This window comes from Anarrhichthys ocellatus, unplaced genomic scaffold (genome assembly GCF_004355925.1).
Source record: "Anarrhichthys ocellatus isolate YVR2014 unplaced genomic scaffold, GSC_Weel_1.0 scaffold64, whole genome shotgun sequence".
NCBI classification, from domain to species: Eukaryota; Metazoa; Chordata; class Actinopteri; order Perciformes; family Anarhichadidae; genus Anarrhichthys; species Anarrhichthys ocellatus.
In genome coordinates, this window is record NW_022280094.1 from 539096 (window position 1) to 553289 (window position 14194).

A 14194-nucleotide genomic window follows, 5' to 3' on the forward strand; every position below is an offset into this window, starting at 1 on the left:
GTATAACCACCTTGTGCTGTTCTTGTTTGAGCTACTTTATCTCTGGCTATTAACTTGATTTGGAAAAGTCAGTTAAACGTCCTGGTGTGAGTGCTAAATCAGGTTTTAATTCTGACAAATGAAGCTGTGACGACACTGTAGTCTAACTTCACATTAATCTTTAAACCCAGCGACCATCCTTTTAAATATTTTCGTACCTCATTCCTCGTCTCTCTCATCTATCTCTGGACTATTCCTCTTCTGTCGTGTTGGAGTTTAACAATGTGATTTAGAGCCACATACGACCTTCCTCCGCAATCCATCACCTCTGACTCTTTACCTCTCTCTATTGACCGCCTCTCCTGTAGAGCTGCAGTAGGTCGGTGATGGATTTCCAAGGAGCATTTATAGAAATGAACACACAGTAACAGCGATGACCTGAGAGTTATGGTCCGGTCGCTTTTCTCTCGTGGTAAAAGGAAGGGAAAATAGAAACAGGTTTATGTATGGGCGTCTTTCTGGTTTCGGTCTCATTTTGATGTTGTGTTGTTATCAGTGCATACATGAAGGCTGTGGATTAGTCCATTTGTGGTGGAGGTGGTTAGGGGTGGGGAGGGTAGAGCAGTCTTACTAAGATAAATATAATATATATATTTTTTCGCAGTCCAAAAATTGTTTGTCCAACGCAAGAAATTATATGTTTTAAATTTAAGTGAAATTACCATTTGTATAATAAAACTTTGATTATTATTATGTTGATATAATGCACCAGCTTGGCCTTGTTAAATCATTTGAATGCAGACGTTTGAGTGTTGATCGAAAAAAAAGCAAAAAAAAAAGCCTATGTACTGTAACATGTAGACAAAAATGGTTATGTATGATTTCAAATGTATTAAGTATATCTCCAACATGAACATGCAAAATGAACCTTCAGCAACTGGTTCAATCACTGTGGGCTTGATGTGCATGGCAGTGGATCACTGTCCATGTTTGGGGCTTCAGGAACTGGTGCACCTGGGGCAGCATCGCTGCCAGTGGACCCTCTGACTGGAAACCTGTCATGGCCAACTCTCCAATTATTCCTTGACTTGTGAGGTGCACTTTACGGGACCTCCATCTCCTGCTGTGCACTTGGCAAACCCTTTTCTTGTAGTTTCAGATACTCAGCGTCCCTGTGCTGACACAGCATTTACAGCAGCACAAATGTTTTGCCATTGCTGGCTATTAGATTTACCTGTATAACTCCAGTATACAGATGCTCTGGAAAATCACATGTTTACTTAGTTTAGGTTTATATAATAGTACGTCTGGATTTCACTACTGCTTCTCACTGCCCTTTTTGATGGCATCTCTCTCAATTCTCTGTGCCGGTACTCCTGCCAGCTTCTCCAAACCATGATCATGTCAAGTTAATGTATAGGTAATACAATGAGATATATACTGTATATTTATATGTCCGGTTAGGTTGAAAAATATATATTGGAAATATAGCATTTTGATGCTAAAACATATGTTCTTCAAGCACAAATTGAATGTTTGAATTTGAATACATTAGGGACACTACTGGGAAACTAAAGAATGATATGAAAATCTACAAAAAGCTGGTATGTAAAAATGAACCGACATGCCGAGACTCTTTGTGTTCTTGTCCTTTAGTGGCAACATTTGTGCACAGATTGAGCAGATTAGAATCTCTTTGTTTTCCAGACAGAAGAGCGGCCCTCTTTTGTTTTGTGTATTGTTACTGCTGACATGTTTAGGAATATAAATAAGGAACAATAATTATATAAATATAAAAACTTCAAATCTGAGAGCCACTTTGCAAAATAAGATGTTTTTTTGTCCTAAAGAAAGAGGTCATTTTAGACTGTCAGAAGAAAGGAAGAGAGTAAATGTGAAAGTACCACAAAGTTCAAAAATAGGTAAAAATGTCAGACAAGGACAGAATGAAGTGACAAAGAAGGTGTCAAGTGGAGAGAAAGCACAAGTGACATGGAATTAAAGGGGAAAGGTGACAAAAACAGACAGCGGCATGAAGGACGAAGGGAAACATAAAGACAGAGGGTGGAAGGAAATACGACGTGAGAGAGTAGATAAAAAGCAGAGAGGAGGAAAACATGGAGGACAGACGTGACAAAAGGGCCACTTTGATATTCAGCCTGTAAACTGAGGAGGATTTCAGTCCATCAGCTCAGGGATGCCGACGCGCTCGACCAAATCAACCACCTCATCAGTCATTCAAAACACCATCAGTCAGCCAGGAAATCGGCCATCAAACAGACGCACTCACCCACAGCTCACCTCAGACTGCCACCAAATAGACTCGTCTGACTGACTGACACGTTCCAACTGGCTCTTTTCTGATCGGTGGATATGAGCAAACAGTCAGCCAAATGGCCTTCAACCTCATTAGTGGGAAAAAGTGGGTTCCTGTCCGCAATCAAACATGAAAGTGCTTTTCGACCAACCAATATGGGACCGTGCTACCTATATTGGCATTGTAACTCCTCCCACAGCATGTTTTCACTCTTAACTCAGCAAATATGGCATCTTTAAACTATTAAGTTGTGCTTGTGTCAATTTGCAATGTTGCACCTTTCTAGTCTTCTGACCACCCAAAGCACTTTACACTACATGTCACTATCACCCATTCACACACACACACACACACACACACACATTCATACACTGAACAGGCTCCCATGCAAGGTGCCACCTGCCTATCAGGATCTAAACCGTTGCACATCTGGCACCCTGACACATCGATGGCATAACCCTCAGGAGCGACTTTGGGTTCAGTGTCTGCCACAATTTGACTTTGACATGCGGACTGGAGGAGCCGGGGATCAAACAACAGATTCTCTGATTAGTAGACAAAATTGTTGTGATGCTGCTTGGTAACCTGCCCGTTCCTTTACAGTCCCATCAGATCAGCTGACTGTTGAAATATTTCTGTTTAGGATACACTTGTGGTACCTTGTCTCCTTTTGAAGCTTCCTCTCTACTGTCTCCTTTCTCCTCGTCTCATTTAAGTGACTGAAACATCTCTGGTGATGGCGAACCCCAATCGACTCCTGGCTCACAGGCTAGAGGAGAGAGGAGCAAAGTAGCTCACCGCATTGTAGCTCTCTCCTGCTGCAGAGAAAAGGATGCATTTTACATTCAACATTTGAACTGGAGAGTTATGCCACATTCAAATCATCCTAAGGTTATAGTATTAACCATTTGCTAGCTTGGATGGAATATTTATTGTGTGTACTGCAGGCTTGCTTTAGTGTTTTGACTGAAATTCACTTCATTAAATCTTCAAATAGTTCTTCACCTGCCATTCAACCCCCCGATCAGCTGCTACCACTGTTATCAAGGCCATTTAGTCCATAATCGAGTTTTAAATTTTCTCCCTCTGACATCAAAGCAGGTGGATTGTATATTCATAATTCTATTTTTGTGGTTTAATTGCTGGTAAACATCATTATACAGTCATCAAACAGAGTTTTATAAGCCTCTTATTCTGGCTGTTTGTGGCCTTCAACCACTCCAAGTATTTCTGTCTGCTGTTGCCATTATGTGTTTCTGCAAACCACAGGACATGTTGAATGTGGACGTTTCTGAACCAAAAACATGTTTCATAAATGTGTTTCATATCAGCCTTGTATCACACTTAAAGAAAGCACAATGCCACGTGGTTAACGTTGTGAAGCGATTGGTCAGGCAACAAAACTAGTTGAGATTTGAAAAAAAACTTCATGATTTGTGTTAATGTAATAACATAACAACTCTTACATATATTTATATTGTTTACTGTTAAAGGCTAAGCAGCCAGCCGAAGAATAACTGAGCCAATTTAATTTTGCCAAAATGAATGTTGTGCATTTGCTCAGCAAAAACCTCCTTGCTTCAGTTCCAGTCCAGTGTAAACAAAGTAAATCGACTGAGATGGAGAAAAACCGAGAGATAAGTAAGTAAGTCAACTAAAATAAAACAGAGGGTAAAGGTTAGGTAAAAGTGCCTTTGTCATGGTTTCAAAAGACATTTTACAATTCAAAACAAATAATAATTCTTACAACCAGAATTATATACTGTAAGTCAATTAAAAATGTATGATAAACATCTAAATGTCCTTGAACGCAACACTGAGCCCCCGTCAATCCTTAAAATGTTTGCCTGCTCCCAGAGCCATGGAACATTAACCTTTAAGCCATGTACAAATCAAAGAGAAGAATCAAAATAGCATGCTGTCTGAGATTTTAAATCATAGAAAATTCAGCAACTTTAGCTCCAAGCAGGGAGAGGGAGATGGCGGTTGAGGTCTGAGCCCAGCCACGAGATGTTCTGGTGCGGCTCAACACGGACGGTTAGACCCTGGAGGTGGAGCTGAAGGGGTGGGGTGGGGGGGTTGACCCACAGGGGAGAGACACTCAGCCCTGACCACCTGCCAGCCTCCAGCCCTTGCCAACCCACATACAGAGTTACACGCATCCTTTTGCCTTCATGCATTCACACACAAAAATACATCACATGATGCATCTCAGATGTGTATAAATACAATGTAGCCTACATACTTTCATCCAAATGGAATTGTTTTCAGCATTTTATAGTCTGCGTGTGTGTTGGGAGGATGAAGGCTGTGTCTGGCCCTTCTTTTGGCTCCCGGCTGAATTTCTTCTCCATTTCTCAGGATGAAACATGCTCCTCCTATTCTGTACAGATACAACCTCCGTTCAGCTGTATGTCTCATGTGTCCGCTCCTTACACGTGTAACGTCTTTTCAAAATGAACTTACGTGTTCACAGGAAAGATACTGTTTACGCTTGTTGCATACGTACGTATCTTTACAACATAAACTTCTAATGTAGGTTTACTTATTCAAGAAAACTACTCGGTTAGGCTTAGGGAAAAGATAATGGTCTCGGTTAAAATAACTATGTTTGTTACATAAAATGAGTACACCTGTTACTTAACTGGTATCAGTAAAGTCTGGTAATTAAGAAACACAACTAAGGGATACAAACAGTAGTCTGCTGGGTGAAAGTCCTTTGTTTGGCCTGTCCATCCCCCTCCCACACCTGCCCCACACTGATTTTCTCCCTATTTAAACAACATCAGTTGCTCCAAACGTCTAATAATGACGCGGATGGGTTTACATTAGCGTCAGTTGAAAGCCTGGTGCGTCTCATACACATGCTAAAGGGTGTGTATATATCTATGTCCCCAATTGTAATCTAGTATTTTACCACACAATGTTGAAAATGGAGGGTTGTCATTCTCAAGGGAACCAGTGTGACATTTCAATGAAACGTTCATTTTGTCTTGTCTGTTAAGTTATGTAAATATCTGTTTTCAACAAAGATGATGCACAAGGACGGAGTCAGTTGATCACAAACATTTAAATTTAAATCTCAGGAGCTTGGGCTGGTGAGAGACCTGTTCGAAATGGGCCGAATTCCACTATAGAAAGTATATTCAATTCAATTCAATCTAGTGTTTTTAGAAAATCATTCCTCCTCAACCTCCTAAAACGTCATGCAGAACAAAGCTCTAAAGCCTCTTTTTGATAACGGTAAATATGGGATTTTAGGTAATTTAAAGATTCTACAGTCCAAACTCAGTCATGTCTTCACAGTTTAGACGGTGTGTTCCTATGTTAATCAGTTGAGCTGAGAGAAGAGATGATTAGGGACTTAATCAGGCTGATAGATGATGGTTATTCATAGAACCAGAGTGAGTTGTCATTCTCTGAGGAGAACTCTTTATTCCAAAGTTTCTTTTCTTTCTTCTTACAGTTCTTCATTACATCTGTGTTCAATTCAGATGTTTGTTGAGTCAGAGAAAGAGAAGTATGTGATTGGATTTTTCCATCCATTATCCTATCATCTTTTTATTATCTGTCCATCTCTCCACCCATATAATCACACATCCATCTATTCATTCACCAATCTTTCAATAACTCCATCATCCACCCACCCTTAATCCATTAGTACATTAGTCTTTTTATCTACTAGAAATAACAATCCATCATCTATCCATTAATCCATCCATCTACCCATTCAATCATCTACCCATCATCCTTCCATCATCTGTCCATCTATAGATACACTAATCCATCTATCCTTGCAGCCATTATCCATCCATCAATGCATCTATGGAGTCAATCATCCATCCATCCAGTCAACCTTCTATCCATCCATCCATCTATACATTTGCACTCATCAATCTATCCTTGAAGCCATCATCCATCAATTAATTCATCTATCCAATCATCAATCTAATCAGCCTCCCATCCGTCCATCCTCCCATCCATCATCCCATCTATTCATCCATCCATCTATCCATCCATCCATCCCTTCATCCTCCCATCCTCCCATCCCTTCATCCTCCCCTTCATCCTCCCATTTATCCATCCAGTATCCTGTGACTCTGTTAGTGCCATTTCTCCCTCACATTTAGATATTTTCTCCTTGTCTATTTCAGTTTTCATCATGTTCTCCTCCCTTCTTTCCTCTCCTTCACCTTTTGCTCTCCCCACCCACCGGTCTCCGTCTCCTCCATCCCTGCATTTGACAGATGACAGACTTTTTTTGTATCTGCCTTCTTCTTTTATTCATAACTTTGGGATATTTGACAATCTTATCTCAGTTTATTTATGCTACAGCAGACACAACAATACAAAAACAGATGTGTTTCCTTGTGAAGGAGGATTTTGAACCTTAAAAAAAATGTCTTGTCCAAACGTGAAGGCGATATCTTGTTAAAATCTCAAACCTGACTGCAGCCTGTTAAACCGCTCACTAATGAGCAGCGTGGGAATAATCCACCAATCAACTGCTGTTAAAGTTGGACGGTTCTTTGACCTGCAGCAGCAGCTTTACAGCAGGAAAACACAAAACTCTGGCTGAGAAAATCTTTTTCTTCCATGCCTGGATGTTTTGCATCCTATATGTATTCTGTGCACTTTTTCATATCGTGCAAACGTGCTTTTAGTCTCTGCTCACTTTGAAACATATGCGAGCACATTTGTATTCATAATTTTTTTTATTTAATGTGCAATGGGATGTTTAGGCTGCCAGTAAACAAGCAATCAAAAAGCTGCTGCTGCAGCTTTTTGAGTTTTGTTTTATCGTCCACATGGTGACACTGAGGGAGTCTGGGACTTTGGACCATGCTCAACTAAACGTTAAAGTCACGCTGATGAGGCTGGTGGAGGCACTGTGGGAGCCAAATCATTATTTCATCACAAGAGTAGTATACACACAATATTTTTATAGAGCTTTTATTTCTGAATTCATGTTTGATGCATTGTTGTATTTGTGTTTTAATTTATGTTCATTATTATTTTCATTGATTCAATAAAGTCCAGCAATAAAAAAAATAAATCATCTTATTATACTGTCATCTTTAAGTTTATAGTTCAGTAACATATCTTAACTCATAGCCTAGATGTTTGTCAGGACCCTTTTAGTTTCACATCAGGACATGTAGGGATGCACTCATTGGGTACACAATAAGTATTCTCGATGCCACAGTCAACACCAACATATTTTGAATAAAGACATGTTTATAGGAGCTTGGATTTCCCTGTTTGTGTACCGAAGAAGGGTAAAGATTTTTCATCTTTAAAATATCTCTTCTGTTTCAGGCTGTTGCAGATCAAATCCGGTCATCACAACACATCTGGACTTGGTCCTGATCGGCTCCGCCTGACAAAGAAAAACTGAAACCTTCTGAATCAGGTAAGTCTCCTTCATGTTCAAGTAGATTTACTGCTGTTTACTTCCGCTCAGTGTCCAGTATTGCGTTTAGATCATGTTTTTTTTATTTTAATAACTTAACATTTGTGCTCAAAACATCATGACGAAAGCGATCAAGAATGTCTGAGGAGTTGAGCAGGATTCTATCTGCTGGCTCAGCTTTTTATTGCTAATATTCAGAACTGGATGTTGGCTGCAAACTGTCTCTCTCTCTCTCTCTCTCTCTCTCTCTCTCTTCCATCCAGCAGTCAGACACCTGCATCTCTCTCCGATAAATATGGAATGTGCCAGGGTTAGGAATCAATCTTTAACAAGGCCAACACACACACACACACACACACACACACACACACCATCATCATCATTCTTACGCTCACAGTCTCACATAAGCATAATGTCTCTCTCTCTCTCCCTCTCTCTCTCTCACTGGTTTTGTTTCGGTCTGACATACATGCCTGCACACACACACACTCTCTCTGCAAACACACAAATAGACAGACAGCTGTGTGTGATGAGACTCTGTGTGTTTGTGTTTGCAGAGTTTTACTGACAGAGCACACAAAGAAGGTGTGACAGGCATGTTGATCTCCAGAGTGTGTATGTGGGGTTTTTTATGTCGCCACAAGCTGTCTCTGATAGGCTGGTGTGTGTGTGTGTGTGTGCGTGCGTGTGTGTGTGTGTTGTGTGTGCCAGGAGAGGGAGTTGTCTTTTTTTTTTCTTATACTCGTAAACCTTTCTGAAAATGTAGCTGGAAATATACAATAGCACGAAAAAGAGTTGACATTTCTTTTGAATTTGGAAATTGTTCTTACATGTACGTTTACTAGTGCAGTGGATACTTATTGATAATGTGTTGTCAGTATTACTCTGAAGTATCATTTTACAAACAAATGTATTAAACAGACTTTATTAAAGATATCACTTAGCTTTGGTTGAGGTTCAGGTTACTCTTGGTTTGCATTAGAAGGCGGGGCATCCATCACATTACAATCAACACAGACAACAAGACAAACATGATGAAAGTACACAAGGCTACAAATCAGTCAATCACTAAATAAAATAAATAAGTACACAAACGTTGCTTCTTTAACATCTCTGAACTGTTGCTATAATCTGTACACCTGAGTGATGTCTGCTGGAACAAAGCTGTTGTTATACCGCTGTGTTCTACACCGTGGGACTGTATACCTCCGTCTAGAAGGAAGGAGCTGAAACTCCCTGTGCAAAGGGTGGGAGTCATCCTTTAACATGGAGCCGGTTATCCGTTGTAACTGTTTGGTGTACGGGGACTCTGGGTTCAGCTGTGACTCACCAATCAGCCTGCTAGACCATTTCACAATTTGATGCAGAGAGTTTCTGTTCTTTAAAGATAGCCTATCTTTAAAGAACAGAAACTCTCTGCATCAAATTGTGAAATGGTCTAGCAGGCTGGTTTCCAAACCATGACACCAAAGAAAAAGATAAAAATCAATTCAATAAAAGCACGATAAAATAAGGTCATCATGGTTTTGTCAATGTGGAAATAGGACAGTTTCCTCAAACAGAACAAACGCTGGTGCCCCTTTTTGCACACGGCTAAACAGTTTGCTTCAAAGTTCAGTTTTGAGTCAATAATTGTCCCAAGATATTTGTAAGATTGCACACATTCCACTGTCTGACCCTTAATATGACTTCATGTGTGTGGGCTTGTCTTCTAAAATCAATTATCATGTCTTTGGCTTTAGATATGTTTAAATGAGGATACTCCTCACACCACTTCACAAAGTCCTCGATGACCGGGCCGTGGCTGGTCTCATTGTCCTGGAGCCGACTAACAATAACAGAGTCATCTGCATACTTTAAGATGGTCCTCTTCATACCTGCTCTGACACATATGTGTGTAGAGGATGAATAATAGGGGCGAAAGCACACATCCTTGTGGGGAGCCAGTGGAGGAGCTACCTTCCATTTACCCTCACTCTTTGTGTCCTATTGGTTCAAGAGTCAAGAATCCAGCCCACAAGATTGTGACTTAAGTCAAATTGTTCTAGAAGCCTGCTGGTTAAAATAAGGGGTTGAATTGTGTTAAAAGCAGAGGAGAAATCAACAAATAGAAGTCGAACATGAGATCCAGTGTTTACAAAGTCAATGAAACAAAGTGACTGTGGCATCTTCTACTCCTCTGTGTGGCCTATAAGCAAACGTCTTTACTAATGAAGCCTCTCTGTGTTTCTAGTAAAGTATTCCCTTGTACAACTCACACAGCTGTATCAAACTTACACTTCCTATATTCACAATGAAGGCACAAAATATGAGCATACTTACTTATTAATGTCCGCACATAACCTCTTATTGAGCCAGCAACACAGCTTGTCCAAACATATCTAAGTGGAGTGAAGTAGCAGACAAACTAACCAGTCAATAAACCTATGAACCACTCAAAGAAGCTGATTGGCTTCTGGCATGTATGTGAACAAGCTGTCCAATGGATTATGAAATGAAATAACCGAGGATATGGATGGAACACAACATGGTGACAGTGTGTCTGTAAACATGGCCTCCAAACACAATTCATTTACTTTGGTTTTTTGTTGGGCTCCATAAACAAGTGCATCATATATAAACGTGGGTTCATGGGTGCCATCAAGCCTTCCATTACTTTGTCTCTGCCCTGTGTGTGTATCTGTGTATTGTTTCATAGAGTATTAGCCTCCCGGTGAGCGAGGACACATCTATTTGCGAGCACAAGAACAGCATATCAAGGACATTTCTGCTGCCTCTTAAAGCGAAGATGAGGACACTGTGACTATCTGTAAAGCAGAGCAGGGAATCAGCTCCGCTGCTCTGCAATAACAATGGTTTTATAGGCAATGAAAAGTAACAGCGGATAGCTTCTGATAGTGTTTGGGCGGTTCCATCCGAGGCTAACAGTGTTTATGGGCTTGTGGGAGTGTAAAGATGTCTCGCCTCATTTGTTGCTGGTGTCGTTTCTTTTAAAAGGACATGAGGAGAACATTTAGAAGCGTTAAGACATCGAGATAATACGTGTATTTCACTTATATCACCTTAATCAAAATACCACAGAAACAAATGTTAGAAAGCCAGGTGAACATATGAGAAGTGTCTCTATAAACGATCACTTTAAATAGGTTTTTGGAGGGAGTGTGATGAAGACATTAAACGACCAGTTCACCTCAAAATCACAAAAGAAGTATTTTAAAAACATGGTGTGAGTTGCCAAGTGTTGAATATATCGACTGTAGAGGTGTCTGCCTTTTACCCAATACAATAGAATAGAATGGCACGTGGTGCTCAAATGACGGGGTTACTCAACATCGTCCACAGACCTTGTTATCAGCAGTTTGATGTCAGAACTATTTTATTTCTGCTGAACTATACCCTCTGAAACTGCTCACAACAAGGTCGGTTGATAATCTTTCAGTAACCCAGGTCATGATTTCTGGAAATTATAATTGATTTATATGTATATTATATATTGAAGTGAAGGCAGATATTTCTAAGGCCGGTATCTGAAACCCTTTTCAATTTACACCAAAATAATCTAGATAGATAAATAGCACTACAGGTAAGAGGGGAAACATTTATTTTTGGTTTTGTTGGGCACTGTCCCTTTAAGGATTAAAGTGAGAAACTGCTGTAACTTTTAAGAAATAACTTGTGAAGGGAAGTTATTTGTCTTGGATAGCTGACAGGGCGGGTCGTCCGGTGTCCAGAAGGTTGGTGGTTCGATCCTTGGCTACTACATGTCCTGTGCCGAAGTGTCCTTGAGCAAGACACTAAACCCTAACTGCTCCCCGGGTGCTTCTCAGTAGCAGCCCACTGCTCCCTATATGCTAGGGATGGGTTGAATGCAGAGGTTACATTTCGTGTATATGTACAATGTATATGACGACTATTTCATTTTCATTTTCTTTCAAATTTCATTTTCATTTTATCTTCAGGGGAGAAAAAAAACAGTGAAAACATCAGTTTATCAAACAGAAAGTTATTTGAAAGCTATCCATCCACCCATCTCTGGATGATAACAAGTTCTAAGAGGGACTTTCTTTCTCCATCTCTGGTCATGTATAATGTATCACAGGATTCTTTCTTTTTTTAACGTCGTGATTGCTTTTCCGTTGGCAAAACAATTTGAATGCAGACAGCCTGAGCCCCCAGAGAGGTGCTGCGCATTCAGACAATATCCACAAACGGCAATTTGACTGCCAACTGGCCGATTCACAGAACAAAATCTGCCTCCTCATTGCTGACTGAATGAGTCGCTTCGTTAAAGAACGAAGAGCGTCCCAGAGCATCTTCCCTTTGTGCGCAGGATCTCTTTACAACAGCTACACACTGTCAGCCATGGTTGAGGATTCCTGTGAGGGTCCAAAACCAAAAGGACACTTTTGCTTCATTGTCGAGACTGACTTGTCAAAGCTGAAATTACATATATATAGTTGAAGCAAAACATTTTCAAAAAAGAGACTAATAGCCTTCTCATTTTTGTCTGGGGAATGTTTCAGATGAGATAAGATAAAACTAAATTTGTCCTGAGAGAAATTGGGGGGGGGGGGTTACAAAGAGTGCAAATATTCAAAATACATAACAATAATGTGCAAAATAGAAAATTCTACTCTCTGTATTAAAGCAAGTCATTACTTACTAGTGCTTACTAGTGTAGGTGTGTTTACTTGCCTTCAGTGCTGGAGGTTTCTCATCTCATTCGTACATGACAGAGCTTGTTCCTGGACCGTATCCAAGTGCTGTTAATCAGCTAATACTACTGTCCCTAAAACTCCACAACTCGTTTTTTTTACATTTATTGTAAACAAATTCATATTTGCAATATTAACAATACCAAATCATGTCACGGTGGTCTCGCTAACCACAATTAACCGACCCTGTAGCTCTGCAGAGCTTTGTACTGTATTGTTCATTCTCAGCCCTCCCAGACACCAACCACGCTCTGATTATACTCTGTACTGTACTCTGTACTGTACTCTGTACTGTTGTTTGCTGGGGTTGATTTTTGCACTACTGTTTTTCACCTAGTTAGTTCATTTAACACTATTCTATTTCATTGTATATACTGTGCATTTTTGTTGTTTTATCTTATACATTCTATATTCTGATATTTAATTTGTCCTACTCTGTTATTCTTTTGTATATATTGTGCATTGTTTGATACTTAATATTTTTGGTTACTCTGTTACTTTGCGTCTTGGTGTGTCTTGCTGTTTTAACATACAAATTTCCCCCTGGGGATGAATAAAGTATCTATCTATCTATCTATCTATCAACCCGCTGCTCACTACCTGCTCAGCAGAAAACAGCCGGAGACGAGCTGGTGAAGATCTAGAACATCTGGCAGCTCTAGAGACACAGCAGAGTGAATACTGGACTGAAATTCATCAGGTTGACACAAACATACCGACAAGGGGATGATGATGTTGCTCTGCGTCTGTTGATCGTTAGTTTTGGGGATTTTCTGCCTTAACTTATCATGGGAAAACAACGTGTTCATTTTGTGTCAACCATCAATGAGGGCAAAACATGGACTGGAAAGAAGTCGTTTCAAACCCCTGTGACTTCTGGCTTTATGTATTATTCAATGTTTCATAACATACAGAAACAAAAACTTGGGATACCAACAATGGTATGCAACCTCAGAAAAGTTTCAATATTTCAATACCAGAAGCCTCTTTTGTCGGCTTTTAAAACAGGCTGATTAGTGACAATTTGAGCGTTTTCTCGTTCCATCTACAGACGCTGAGAACAACACAGGTTGCTCCAGGAATAACTCTGTGAACCACACTGTCTCATGTCCCTGTTTGTGTGTGTGAGATACGTATACTTGGCACGCTTTTGTAGTCTATTTTCAGTTCTCATCATTTTGAATCTTTCGAGATGCATTCTTTCCAACATCATGTAGCCACATTAGAGAAGCGTCTTCGTCTCAAGGCATTTGGAGGAGCTTCTGTTGCCGACAGGAGTCCCTGTGTTGAAGAATAGCAAGGAGCGCCAAACAATAGCCTCTCAGTATGTGACGGATTTTAGCTCGCTGCTAATGGGAAGCAATGCTCAGACACCTAAAGCACAAAGAAAACCATCATCTTCACCTGCTTAGAACAGAAATCACAGCGGACGCCTAAATGAAAGAAGAGAGGAGGGAGAGAGAAAGGGAGAGGGTGAGGGAGAAATCAAGGAGGGTTTAATAATCACAATGGAGACAATGAATTTGTGAAAACTGTTAGCGCAGGTATTGTATCCTCTAGGTTTTGATTCAACAACTTTAACAATCGAACAGCAGGACTATTTATTATCAAGATGGTTTCCTCCTTTTAAATTCCCCGTCTCCGTATCTTCACAGCACGTTCATCTGTTAGGAAGCAGAGATATAGATATGAAGCCTCTGTGATTAGTATCACTGTGCGTTTCTCAACTCATTCTACTCACCTCTGCCATGCGGGGGGGGGGGGGGGGGG

At 40.3% G+C, this 14194-nt stretch overlaps 1 protein-coding gene across 2 annotated transcripts in view; it reads left to right on the top strand.

The window, feature by feature from the left end:
• LOC116397259 (leucine-rich repeat and fibronectin type III domain-containing protein 1-like protein) overlaps positions 1-14194 on the top strand; it is a 339526-nt gene that overhangs the window by 202207 nt on the left and 123125 nt on the right. For both annotated transcript variants that reach the window (XM_031872518.1, XM_031872519.1), the window contains one exon: positions 7616-7709. The gene's annotated coding sequence lies outside the window, so the exon portion shown is untranslated. The remainder of the gene's footprint in view (positions 1-7615; positions 7710-14194) is intronic.